The sequence below is a fragment of the Triticum urartu genome, chromosome 2A (assembly GCF_056163025.1).
Source record: "Triticum urartu cultivar PI428250 chromosome 2A, HENAU_Tu73, whole genome shotgun sequence".
Taxonomy (NCBI): domain Eukaryota; kingdom Viridiplantae; phylum Streptophyta; class Magnoliopsida; order Poales; family Poaceae; genus Triticum; species Triticum urartu.
In genome coordinates, this window is record NC_141874.1 from 85,980,550 (window position 1) to 85,993,489 (window position 12,940).

Sequence of the window (12,940 nt, forward strand, 5' to 3'; positions counted from 1 at the left end):
CCATCGGCGGCCGGGCGCTCACCACCGAGCAGGGAACCGCCTCCATGGACGCGGGAAGCCACTGCGGGGACCGTGGAATACTTGCGAGGGCGGCCTCGGCCGCGCTTGGCCGGGGGGGTCAGGCCCAGCCTGGGGGGCCTTTCCTTTCTCCACGGCCGAGAATCTCTTTGGAGCCATGGGATCGGCGAGTAGCCGAGAAGAAGAAAAGGAGCAGCAAGAAGGGACGGGCTAAGGGGACTCGCGCGGCCCCGCACTTATAGACGGAGGAGGCCAACCGTCGAGCACCACGATCGCAGGTAATCATGATCAGTTTCTCTGCATGCAGGGACTTATCAAGTCGTGCGGTCGCCGAAGCATCGTGGGGAAGCGCAGTCGCCCGCGTCCAATCAATCGCCACACGGCACCCAAGGCCACAGGCTGTTAGGGCCCACGGCGCTTCGCGCTTGCCCCTTCGCTTTCCTGCTAGGCCAAGCCCGGGCGCGCTTTGGGCCCGGGGGCTACTGCCGGCGTTCTGGGAACGGGGGTCCCCAGACTTGCCTTCCTGCGGCCTGCGGCGTGGCTCAATTGGGGGCCCAGCGCGGCCCATCTTCATCAGCACAAGCTCAAGACCCTCGTGAGGGGCCAAGCCTCGCGGGGCGGACGACCGGAAGCTTCCTCAGAAGCAGCCTCATCAGGCAGGCTCATGAGGAGGAGGAGAGATCAAGGCAGGGGGTACCTCACGAGGAACCCGTGACGCAAGCCATGACGACATAGACCAGGAGGGCGCCGGCCTGCGTAGTGTCCTTGTTTCCCCTTTGGTGCAAAGGGGGCAAGCACATGCCAAGGCATGGGGCAAAGGTTACCATTCCGGTGCAATGAGACCAAGACCAGCAGAGCGGCAGGACGGAGGTCACCGTGGAGCCAAGACGGCGTCATCACCAGTACTTTTGGCAGCCGAAGACCACCTTTGGTCAGGATAACTTGTACTAGATGTTCCCCTTCTAAATGGCCAATTGTTGGCGCCCTTCCCGCTCATTATTTTGGGAAGAGGCCCAGGGCCTCTATAAATAGAGCTAGCCACCACAGAGTAGAGGGACGGCTAGAGATCTGGCAGAACCCTAGCAGAGAGAGGGAGAGAGGCGACCGAACTCACCCTAGCAGTTCATCGCACCAGCTCATGAACACCTCTCGCGAGGCTGTTCTTCCCTTGTACCGTTCCTCATCAGCCCCTGAGGCAATCCACCACACCACACACTTGAGTAGGGTATTACACCACAACGGTGGCCCGAACCAGTATAAACCTTGTGTCCCTTGTGTTGTTCGTCGTTTCCAGCTTAGATCACGCGAGGAGATTGAACGTAGATCTATAGGGGAGAGATCTCCGCGTGCACCCCAGTGTTCGAACCTCAAGCGTCTGCCGGAACCCGAACACCGACAGTTTCCTTTGTTGCCTCTGTTAAAACAGGGGTATCGATTCAACTTGTTGCTATTGCGACATTTTGCTTCGCTACTTGAAACACTTATGTTTTAAGAGTGTTTTGTGCAGTTCAACTTGAATGTCACACCAGTGACTTTGCTTAATTTTGGTGGAACTGCACAAAAGGAGGTCGAGATTTGTTTCCAGTCTTCGTGGCGAGTTTTTTCAAATCTTGGTCTCAACCACATGATGTGTAGTGTGCTTTGAGATGCTGTGCTACTTGTTTTGGTACTGTTTTAAATAAATGTTGAATTGAAGCTATTGTATTGCTGTCTTTTCCCATTAAGTAGTGAACAAAAATGGGACCAACCGAGACATGATGCTTGTTGCTTTGTTACAACAAATTCAGCATCACCCCCTTTATAAGCCAGCAATTGATGCCACTCTCAGAATTAACTAGTGAATCTTATTTCAAAACTGCAAAACTTGTTAGGGATTGGCGGGATTACCATTTTTGTGGCCGCATGTTTCATCCTCCTTTATTAGCCAGTAATTGATTCCTTTTTTTCCTCTGTTTAAACAGGGATATCTATTCCACTTGTTGCTATTGTGACATTTTTCTTTGCTACGCAAAACACTGTTCTTGATTTCAGTGCAACTTCACAAAACGAGATTGGATTTCCTATTCGTGTTGGCAGATTCGTATTTTATCTTGTCCGTCTCATGAAAGGTCAGTACAGGCCTTCATCCACATGATTGTGCAGTGTGCTTTGAGATGTTGTGCTACTTGTATTGGTACTTTTTAAATAAGTGTTGAATTGAAGCTATTGTATTGCTGTCTTTTCCCATTAAGTAGTGAACAAAAATGGGACCAACCCAGACATGATGCTTGTTGCTTTGTTACAACAAACTCTGCATCACCCCCTTTATAAGTAGATGTAAGCACATACTGTTGTTGCGCCCACACTCCCCTGGAACTGTTTATGCTTTTCGTTAATCTAATGCCGCTGGTAAAATTAAGCAATGCCACTCTCAGAATTAATTAACTACTGAATCATAGTTCAAAATGTCAACACTTGTTAGGAATGGTACTATCCTGCTTTGTAGTTCTTTCTACATGTTTAACCAAAGTATTGTTAAGATAATGTCTCTATTAAAATGAATCAGTTGCATTGTTTTAGGAATGGTGCTTTTCTGCTTTGTCGTTCTTTATACATGTTGAATCAAGGCATTGTTAAGATAATGTCTCAGTCAATATGAATGAATCACACTGATGGAGAATTTCTACTCTCCTGCTTTGTTTCCCATTAACATAAAGTAGATCAGTAGATGCTTTTCTTCTGGGAGTACAAGTCATCAACCATTTTTTCTCAGTAATTGTTTCCCTTATACCTATTGTTGCTTACAGGGATATCAAAATTAAAGCTCGGTTTTATTCCGACTTCGATTTTAGTTGAACTGCACAAAAGGAGCCAATGTGTAAGGCAAACTACTGCATTACTGGGTCAAGTTGGTCGTTCCACTTTGCAAAAACAAGCAGTCACTGGTTGCGCTACATTATAGAAGGAATGGCCGAGAAGCTTTACAGATTATTATTAGACAACGGTGACATGACTAGTCTGCAGAGACCATTGGTAATTTAACAACACATGGAGTGCCCTAGGCAAAAAGTGCCCAAACAAGTACAAGAAGCTACGACAGGACTCCATGATCATAGGCATTACATATTTTGAATGGGAAAAGCTTGTCAAAGTTTAATCATTGATGTTAGCAACAAGACGTTAGTTTAATATATTGGAATTGTTAAACGTTGTCAAAATTTGCTCATTCATGTTAGCCAAAAGACATGCATTTGATATTTTTGAGTGGCACGCCCTTGCTGTGAGCAGCGTTGAGTGTTTTTTCCTATTCCTGTGTTCAGTTTAGAAGTAAATAGTTACTCTGCTGAGATATTCCTTGTCAGCGTTCTGGGAACGGGGGTCCCCAGACTTGCCTGCCTGCGGCCAGCGGCGTGGCTCAAAGGGGGGGGGGCAGCACGGCCCATCTTCATCAACGCAGACCCAAGACCCTCGCGAGGGGCCAAGCCTCGCGGGGTGGACGACACGGAGCTTCCTCAGGCACGGCCTCATCAGGCTGGCTCGCGAGGAGGCGGAGAGATCAAGGCGGGGTACCTCACGTGGTGCCCGTGACGCAAGCCGTGACGACCAAGCACTACAAGAAATATGTCAACTTATGACCACCACTATTGGTCACTGAAAGGTCACAAATTTCCATTTATGACCTTTTTGTGACCAAAAACATAAGGTCAAAAGCTGGGCGTCGTAAACTGACTATAGCGACCTTTCTTCTGGAATGGTCGCAAACGTTTATGACCAAAATAAGTCCACTGTGGCGTTTTGGTCACTAGCAACCTCCCTAGGCCACGTAGGCATCCAGCGTGGCAAGCTGATGTGGCACAAGATTCAGCCCGGTCCAATTCAGTTTTCTACATGGGCCTAGCCCATTAATTTAGCCTTTCTATATTTTTTCTATCAATTTTTGGTCGACTTCATGGGCCTGGCCCAACATTGCAGCCTTTTTTATTATTGGGCCTTGGCCTTTTCGTCTAAATAATTATAATTTCCTTTTTTTTATTAAATGGGTCCACCAGTCAGATGGGTCCCAGTTGTCAGGTTTGGGTCTGGTAAGTGAGTCCCATCTATCAGGCTCATATTCTTCATATTTCAACTAGTATTTAACTTGGCAGACAAAAGCACACATAATACTTCAAATAAGGGCAACCAGATCACGTTGCCAATACATATGACCATGTGTAATACAGTACTTTACAAGATCTACATGTGTAACGAGCTCTACAAGTGTGATACAATACTGCTTTACAAGAAAATGACGACATGCCGGACTCGCTGGACAACCATAGTCAAGGCTGGGAACAAACAAAACGGCAACATGGCTTCCTCTATCAGGGCTGCCGATGCTGCTCCTTCCCCGCCGCTGCCGCACAGGTGAATTTCCTGCACAAGTGAAATTGGACTGAATCTGTAAACTTATTTATACTCCTGGACTGTGTTTGGAATGAATTTGGAGTACAAGGAAACCAAAACAATATCTGGACTGTGTTTGGACTAAATTTGGAGTACTCCTGGAGTGAATTTGGACTGAATTTAACTGAAACAATGATCAGGACAATGAACAATACACAAAACATTATAGTCCAGAACCATATGTGACGGACGGTACCCCAACATTACACAAAGGATGGTCAATGATCAAGACTAGTGTGCAATGATATATACCTTTGGTGACCGGGCTAGAATAATGGACCATAGCCTGAGGATCACGACGTTCGTCGTCTTGACGTACTCGTGCACCTTCTTCATGATGTGTTGTGCCTCCACTATACTCTCCATCGTCATCTTGTCCGAGGACTTGTCGATGATCACCTCTGAGCATATCCCACCTATCTTTCTCTGCTTGGCCCGGACCATCGTGCCCACCGCTAGTAGCAAGGATGCTGCCAGTGCATAACCGACCCACTCGCTGCAATAGAAAAGATGAAACTTGCATATTATTCCAAGTCCCATTTTCAACTTGAGTACACACAAATATGTAACCAGGATTCAATGAAAATGATGCTTATAATCTTAATGATGCACTAAGCAGACTAACGGAAATATATATGGGAGGTATTCAGAAACATGTTTAATGGAAATATCCAGCTTGGAGATATTCAGAAGCATGATAGTCATAAGCATGCTGAATTAATCACATTTTTGTTCTAAAAAATGGAGAGAATAGATGTGCCTCATGAGTAATCCTATGAGATAACTAGAAGAAAAACAGTGAAGGGAATCTGTAGTATAATTCGTTCGGAACAATACTCAAGCCAGTCAGGTTAAGCAACATATGCATGAGTTTCATCTTTAGGATTAATAGAACAGGACAGATAAATTAATGTTTTTCTGAAACTATAAGAGACATAGCAGCACACATAATGTAACTATTCAAGTTTTCAACTATAAGAGACTATAGACTGTCAAATAAAGAACATCAGTTATAGAACTCTGTATCAGGTAGGCAGTAAGCATGCTTAAAAATCACATGGACATACCTATGCATATTTCCCATACTACATAAGTACTAAACAAACTAACAAGTGCTCACTTGAAAACCTTCCATGCACATCATAGTAGCACTTCCCTCATGTCATAGAAAAAACATTTGCCAAGTAACATCATACTGCTGTTCACATACAGCGAGAGAACCTTCCATGCAAACTCCCATTGTTTTAACCCACGGGAGAAAAGAAAGGTCCTTATCATCAGGTCCAAAAGAAGCAGAAACATTCGAACAACTAGAGAAACACAGTACAACAGCAAAAGCATTGAAAGAGCAGCAGGCTTGGACTGACACATGTCATATCTTATAAACTTAGGCAAGTGCTCTCAGGTTATCCCTAACATCATGCACTAGCTTGGGTAATTAACATCAAACAATACATATCAATACAAGGCTAGGCAAGATAATAAAGACTTGGGAAAAGATAGCAGAGTTATAAAAAATGATATGTGCCCTTAAAGAGAGGGCAGTGTCAAGTGCGGCCACAGACATAGGCATTAGCCGCACCCACGACCCCTGGACACTCTCACAGCCGAAGAGGAGGTGCCTTCCATATGGTCTCCTTCGAGTCTGCGAGAGAAAGAACGAGGTGAAGGTCAGTATGCATCAAGGATGCTGCTATTCTGGGTTAAGCTAAGTCAAGGGCATAAGAGATTTTAGTAAAAAAAACATGTGAACATCTTATACAAACTATCATCATTTATAAAATATAAAAAACAAATATGCAAATAGTTGTACAATGGTTGAGTGCTCATCTTATATTATAGCAGGCAATAGCATTTAGCCATAACCATTACTAAATTCTGCCATAAAATCAAAATCAAATTGTATTGAACAGCCGCATCAAATTCAGTTTGGAGCCCAATCCTGAGTAGGGTTGTAAGAATCATAAGACAATTTCGACAGCGAAGTGGATCGCTAAATACTAGTATTAGAGTATCCAGTACAAGCATCTGCTAGATGCATAGTTTGTTTATCTCATACAGCAGTGCAATGTGCAACATAGATTACGAGTGGTAAGACAAATTGGTACAGAATTGAAAGCAATCAGGCAGTTCAGTACAGGTGCGCAAACTCGTTTTTCAGTTAGAAGCTCGCTGCCCTAAACAGTCAGGTAGTGCAGTTTTTTAACTGAACCAAATTCAGTTTAGAGAACAGCCGCAGAATTCCAAAAACAGGATCACTCAACCGAGTAAACTGAAACTGCATAGCCGTCTAGTTTAGAGAACTAAAACTTAGCTAAATGAATTATTTACACTGCTAAATGAATTATTTAATCAAATGGTTATTCACACTGCTAAATGAATTCCCTGTGTACACCCTTCAATATTAAATGATGATTGTACATGACAAAAACAAACACCGGTAAGGTGGAAGATATGAAGATCAAATCACAATTAATAACAGTACCAATAGGCAAAGATATGAAGAAGCAGTGTCAGATCAATTCATCAAGGAGCATCTAAGTACAGACAATTGTCAGACATCAGAATGCACGGCCACCGTTCCACAACAAACATCCCACTGCAACTGCAGTTACCGGTGGCTTCAGGATCAGGGACACAAAAAACATACAGCAGCAGCAGCAACATCTCAAGTTCAATAACTTGCTGCCTTGCTGCCCAACCTGCTAGCTAAGCTAGTATAGACATGAACAAGGGGTATTACACACAACAGACTGACTGACACATGAAACTAGACGGCATCAAGAGTTCACTTACTCCATTACTAGGTGAGAAGGGAGGGGGTAAAAAGTACGGCCTCATTCGCACTGTCAGGGGCAAGGAACGGGAAGTAGGGAATAAATATTTTTGCAGAGGGGGAGAGGGAGAGGGGGCACTCACTGACGATGGCCTGGCGGTAGGCCTGGACCACGGCCCTGCCGACAACGGCGCCGCCCATGACGAGGAGTTGCCCGATGAGCCGTCCGACCTGCGGAATCACCCATCAGCAGAGAGAATCAGCCACACCGACGTGGTTAGGGATCAAATCGAGAGACGGATCGAAAGTCCAGCGCACGTACCATCTCGCCCTGGTTTCGCTCCTCCCCTCCCCTCCTCTCCGGCGGCGGCGGAAACCCTAGGCGGGCAGGCACGATTCTTGTGGGAGACGTGGGGCCCGTGAGGGGGCGGGGGCCGCGAGGGTGAGGCTGTTAGGTGGTGAGAGGGGCTTGACGCCGGCGGCAGCGGTGACGGCGGCGGCAAATCGCTCTCTGGCTGGCCGGTGGCTGAGACGGATTTGGCGTGGGCGAGTTGTGGGGGGAGGAGGAGGAGGAGAGTCCGGGCCACGGCGGCGCCCCTCTCTCCGTTGCGGCGGTGCCTCTCTCTCAGTCTGGGGAGAAGGGGGCGGGGGCGGAGGCGGCGGCGGGAGTGGATCGGGGGAGAGGCGAGAGGGGGCGGCGACGATGGATCTGGGGAGGGGATAGGGTTTGGGTGGTTGGGCTGCCCCCGGGGTGGGGGTTGTTTTTCTTTCTTTCTATTTTTTTCTTTAGATAAATGGGATGGATAGATGGATGGATGGATGGATGGATGCCATGTCATCGATCCATTTCACAAACATTTCAACCAATAAGAACAAAGCTTATGTAATTGTGTTTTTCTATTTGTTTCTCTTGTATTTTTTGCACGAGGGTGCATTTTGAAATGGCATAATTTGTTCAAAATATATCATACTTTGCATCAGAGTGCATCTTGGAATGGCAAACAATGTTGTCTAAGGAATTTTCCATTTTATTTACACGGAAAATTCATTTTCCATTTTTCGAGTGCCCGAAATGAGGTTTTTTTGTGAAGGACCTACCATATATTTGTTGCAAAATTATACCAAATCAGTTTTCTAAAATACTAGGACATATTTAATGCACAATTGACCAAATGGTTGAGTGTAAAAAGTTTTGATCCACCTCTCGTGAAAAAGACAAATTCCCGCCGATTCAGTAGGAAGCGGATTAAATTTGAACTATAGCTACCTCGTAGTTTACTCTTTATTTTTTCCAAAAATCATTTCAAGGTACATAAGTATCTATTTAATCAGAGAAACATCAAAAAAATTCAAGATTCAACCACTAGCTAGGAACAGTCATTCCCGCTGTTTTGACCGCATTTTCAAACGGGCATAAAAAATTCAAAAAAAATCAAAAAATTGGAAAACCTTCGCATTGTGTCATTATATGTGACCAAGTTACCAGCAAAAATTATAAACTTGTAATACGGTGATTATTTTTAAAAAATGTTCTCACAAACGAGCTATCAAGTGTGAGGATGCATGGCTTTCAACCCAAATGCTCAAACTTATGGCCACATTCATGGCATAGTTTGTTCAAATGATCTCATATTGTGCACAAGAGTGCATATTGGAATGGCAAACAATGTTGTCTAAGGAAGTTTTCATTTTCGTTTGTCAAAAAAAACCATTTTCCATTTTTCGAGTGCCCGAAAGGAGGTTTTTTTGTGAAGGAACTACCAAATAATTGTTGCAAAATTGGACCAAATCATTTTTATAAAATACTAGGCCATATTTAATGCACAATTGACAAAATGGTTGGGTGTAAAATATTTTGATCCACCTCTTGTGAAAAAGACAAATTTCCGCCGATTCAGTTGGAAGCGGGTCAAATTTGAACTGCAGCTGCCTCATAGTTTGCTATTTATTTTTTCCAAAAATTGTTTCTAGTTACATAAGGACCTATTTAATCAGAGAAACACCAACAAAATTCCAAGATTCAACCACTAGCTAGGAACGGTCATTCCCGCCATTTTGACCGCATTTTGAAACGGGCATAAAAAATTCAAAAAACATCAAAAAATTGGGAAACCTTTGCATTGTGTCATCATATGTGGCCAAGTTCCTAGGAAAAATAACAAACTTGTAATACGGCAATTATTATAAAAAAGTGTTCTCAGAAACGAGCTATCATGTGTGGAGATCAATGGCTTTCAAGCTAAATGATCAATCTTATGGCCACATTCATGGCATAGTTTGTTCAAATGATCTCATATTGTGCACAAGAGTGCATATTGGAATGGCAAAAAATGTTGTCTAAGGAAGTTTTCATTTTCGTTGGACGAAAAAACATTTTCCATTTTTCAAGTGCCCGAAAGGAGGTTTTTTTGTGAAGGAACTACCATATATTTGTTGCAAAATTATACCAAATCAGTTTTCTAAAATACTAGGCCATATTTAATGCACAATTGACAAAATGGTTGGGTGTAAAATATTTTGATCCACCTCTCGTGAAAAAGACAAATTTCCGCCGATTCAGCTAGAAGCGGGTCAAATTTGAACTGCAGCTGCCTCATAGTTTGCTATTTATTTTTTCCAAAAATCATGTCTAGTTACATAAGGACCTATTTAATCAGAGAAACACCAACAAAATTCCAAGATTCAACCACTAGCTAGGAACGGTCATTCCCGCTGTTTTGACCGCATTTTGAAACGGGCATAAAAAATTCAAAAAAAATCAAAAAATTGGGAAACCTTCGCATTGTGTCATCATATGTGGCCAAGTTCCTAGGAAAAATAACAAACTTGTAATACGGCAATTATTATAAAAAAGTGTTCTCAGAAACGAGCTATCATGTGTGGAGATCAATGGCTTTCAAGCCAAATGATCAATCTTATGGCCACATTCATGGCATAGTTTGTTCAAATGATCTCATATTGTGCACAAGAGTGCATATTAGAATGGCAAACAATGTTGTCTAAGGAAGTTTTCATTTTCGTTGGACAAAAAAACCATTTTCCATTTTTTGAGTGCCCGAAAGGAGGTTTTTTTGTGAAGGAACTACCAAATAATTGTTGCAAAATTGGACCAAATCATTTTTATAAAATACTAGGCCATATTTAATGCACAATTGACAAAATGGTTGGGCGTAAAATATTTTGATCCACCTCTCGTGAAAAAGACAAATTTCCGCCGATTCAGTTGGAAGCGGGTCAAATTTGAACTGCAGCTGCCTCATAGTTTGCTATTTATTTTTTCCAAAAATCATTTCTAGTTACATAAGGACCTATTTAATCATAAATACATGGTTTGGTGGTGATACGTCAAGGTTTGGGCGGTGGCCGAGAGCCCCAACTCTAGAGCGCGTAAACTCGCATGCCCGTCGCGTGGTCACCGCGTGACCGTAATGTTGCCATGTGTTCTGGGCGGCCTAGGCATGTCTAGTGGGTTGGCACTCCCCAGGTTGGTGCTAGAAAGAAAATTACAACATAAGATTCTCACGAGGAGACCAATCGATGCTCAAACATGAATTAGCAGCCAAGTGTTTGATTAGCGGTACGGGAAATGCACATGGCCAGTGGGCGTGAGTTTTGGATGACGATGATAATCTACTAAGAAGAATGTCTTCACAAATTTTTAGCTCAAAAGGAGGATCCTAGGTGGTACTTTCTTTGCAAAGTACCACGCTGGACAAAAATATGAATGTTGAAGCTGGGCTCAAAATAATGAATGGAGTGAGCTGAAATTTTGTGGAGGATGGTTATTTGAACATAGGAAAGCATTGTAGAAAATTGATACCATTTGGAGATGCCAAAGTAGTACTTCCTTCACAATGCTCTTCTATGGACAGAAACTTGGGAAAACTAGTGAGAGAGATTGGATAAATGAAATGAGCTCAAAATTGGTGTAGGTAAGTTACTTAGGTATGGTCATGCGCAGGTAAATTTTCAGATCATTTGGGTAAGCCTAGCTAGTACTTACTTCACAAAGCTTCTCTCGAGGTAGAAACTTTGGAAATTTCCCGAGAAAGATTTACTAGGAAAATTGAGCTGAATATTAGCATGTGGCAATGATTTGGGTATGGAAGAGTGCCCGAAAAGTTTGAGGGTAATAGGAGGGGTATATATAACACTTGCTTTGCAACGTGCAGATTGGCCATAAAATATAAATTGAACCTGGCTCACATAGATGATTTGACTGAGCTGCAATTTGGAGGAGGGTGATAATTTGGGCATATGAAGGAACTGTATAAATTTCATGTCATTTAGAGATATAAAAAAGGTACTTCCTTCACAATGCTTCTAGGTGGACAAAAACTATGGAAATTTGCCGAGGAAGATTTGCTAGGGAAATGGAGCTGAATTTTGTCATGCGGTAATGATTTGGATAGGAAAGAGTGCCCAAAAATTCAGAGGGCAATCAAGAATATATAAATAGCACTTCCTTCATAAAGTGTTGTTGTGCACAGAATAGGAAAATGAATATTGTTGAATTAGTTTTGAACTAGGCAAGGAAGGATTTTTACATATTTGATGAAGATATGCCCCAAAGAATTTATGAGATTTTTTTGGGAATTTTGGGAATGATAGAAATATAGGTTGCTTCACAACCTAGGGCAAAAACTGCCACATGGACATGACACATAGGCAAAACTGATGAGATGGCGCCTAGTCATCACAACCCACCACAATCTACAAGGCTATAACCATCTATATTGGTCATTAACAACTAGAAATAAGGCAGCGGACTAGCACTATTTGCTTTGTGACCATTTCGTGTAAGAAAATTACGACCTTTCTGACCAAAATGGTCGCAATGGTTTAGGGTTTGGAGCCCCCTGAACAGCTTTTGACCAATTGGTCTAAAATGGTCATAAATTTATGACCAATTCTTCGAGGGTCACTGACAGAAGGTCATAAGTTGACATATTTCTTGTAGTGAAGGGTGCCAGGCGGGCGCCAGCCCGCGCAGTGTCCTCCTTTCCTCTTTGGTGCAAAGGGAGCAAGCGCAGACGAGAGCATCAAGCAAAGGCACCCGTTTCGGTGCAACGAGACCAAGACCAGTCCAACGGCAAGGAGGAAGTCATTGTGGAGCCCAAGCCAGCGTCACCACCAGAGCCTTTGGCAGGCGAGGACCAACTTTAGTCAGGATAAGTGTACCAGATGTTCCCCTTCGAAATGGCCAATTGTTGGCGCCCTTCCCGCTCAATATTGGGGAAAAGGCCCAGGGCGTATGCCTATAAATAGGACTAGACACCCACAAGGAAGAGAGAGACGAAGAGGATGGTCGGATTCAGAGAGGGAATCAAGAAGAGAGAGAGAGAAGGGTGACCGAACTCCTCCTAACAATTCATCCCCCCAGCCAAGAACAGACCCTCGCGAGGCTGTTCTTCCTTGTATTGCCCATCATCATCAGCCCAAGAAGCAATCCACCACACCACACACTGGAGTAGGGTATTACACCACAACGGTGGCCCGAACCAGTATAAACCCTGTGTCTCTTGTGCTGTTCTTTCCATAGCTTAGATCTTAGCAGGGCGGAGGGGTACAGGCAGGTAGAAGGCGAAATCTCCGCGCGCACCCCAGTGTTTGAACTGCCACGACATTTGGCGCGCCAGGTAGGGGTGCACCGGAGTTTTCCCTTCCGCCACCGCCACGACTTGCCTCGCGATGAGTGGCGCGCCGCCAGCTCCGGCCGCCGGC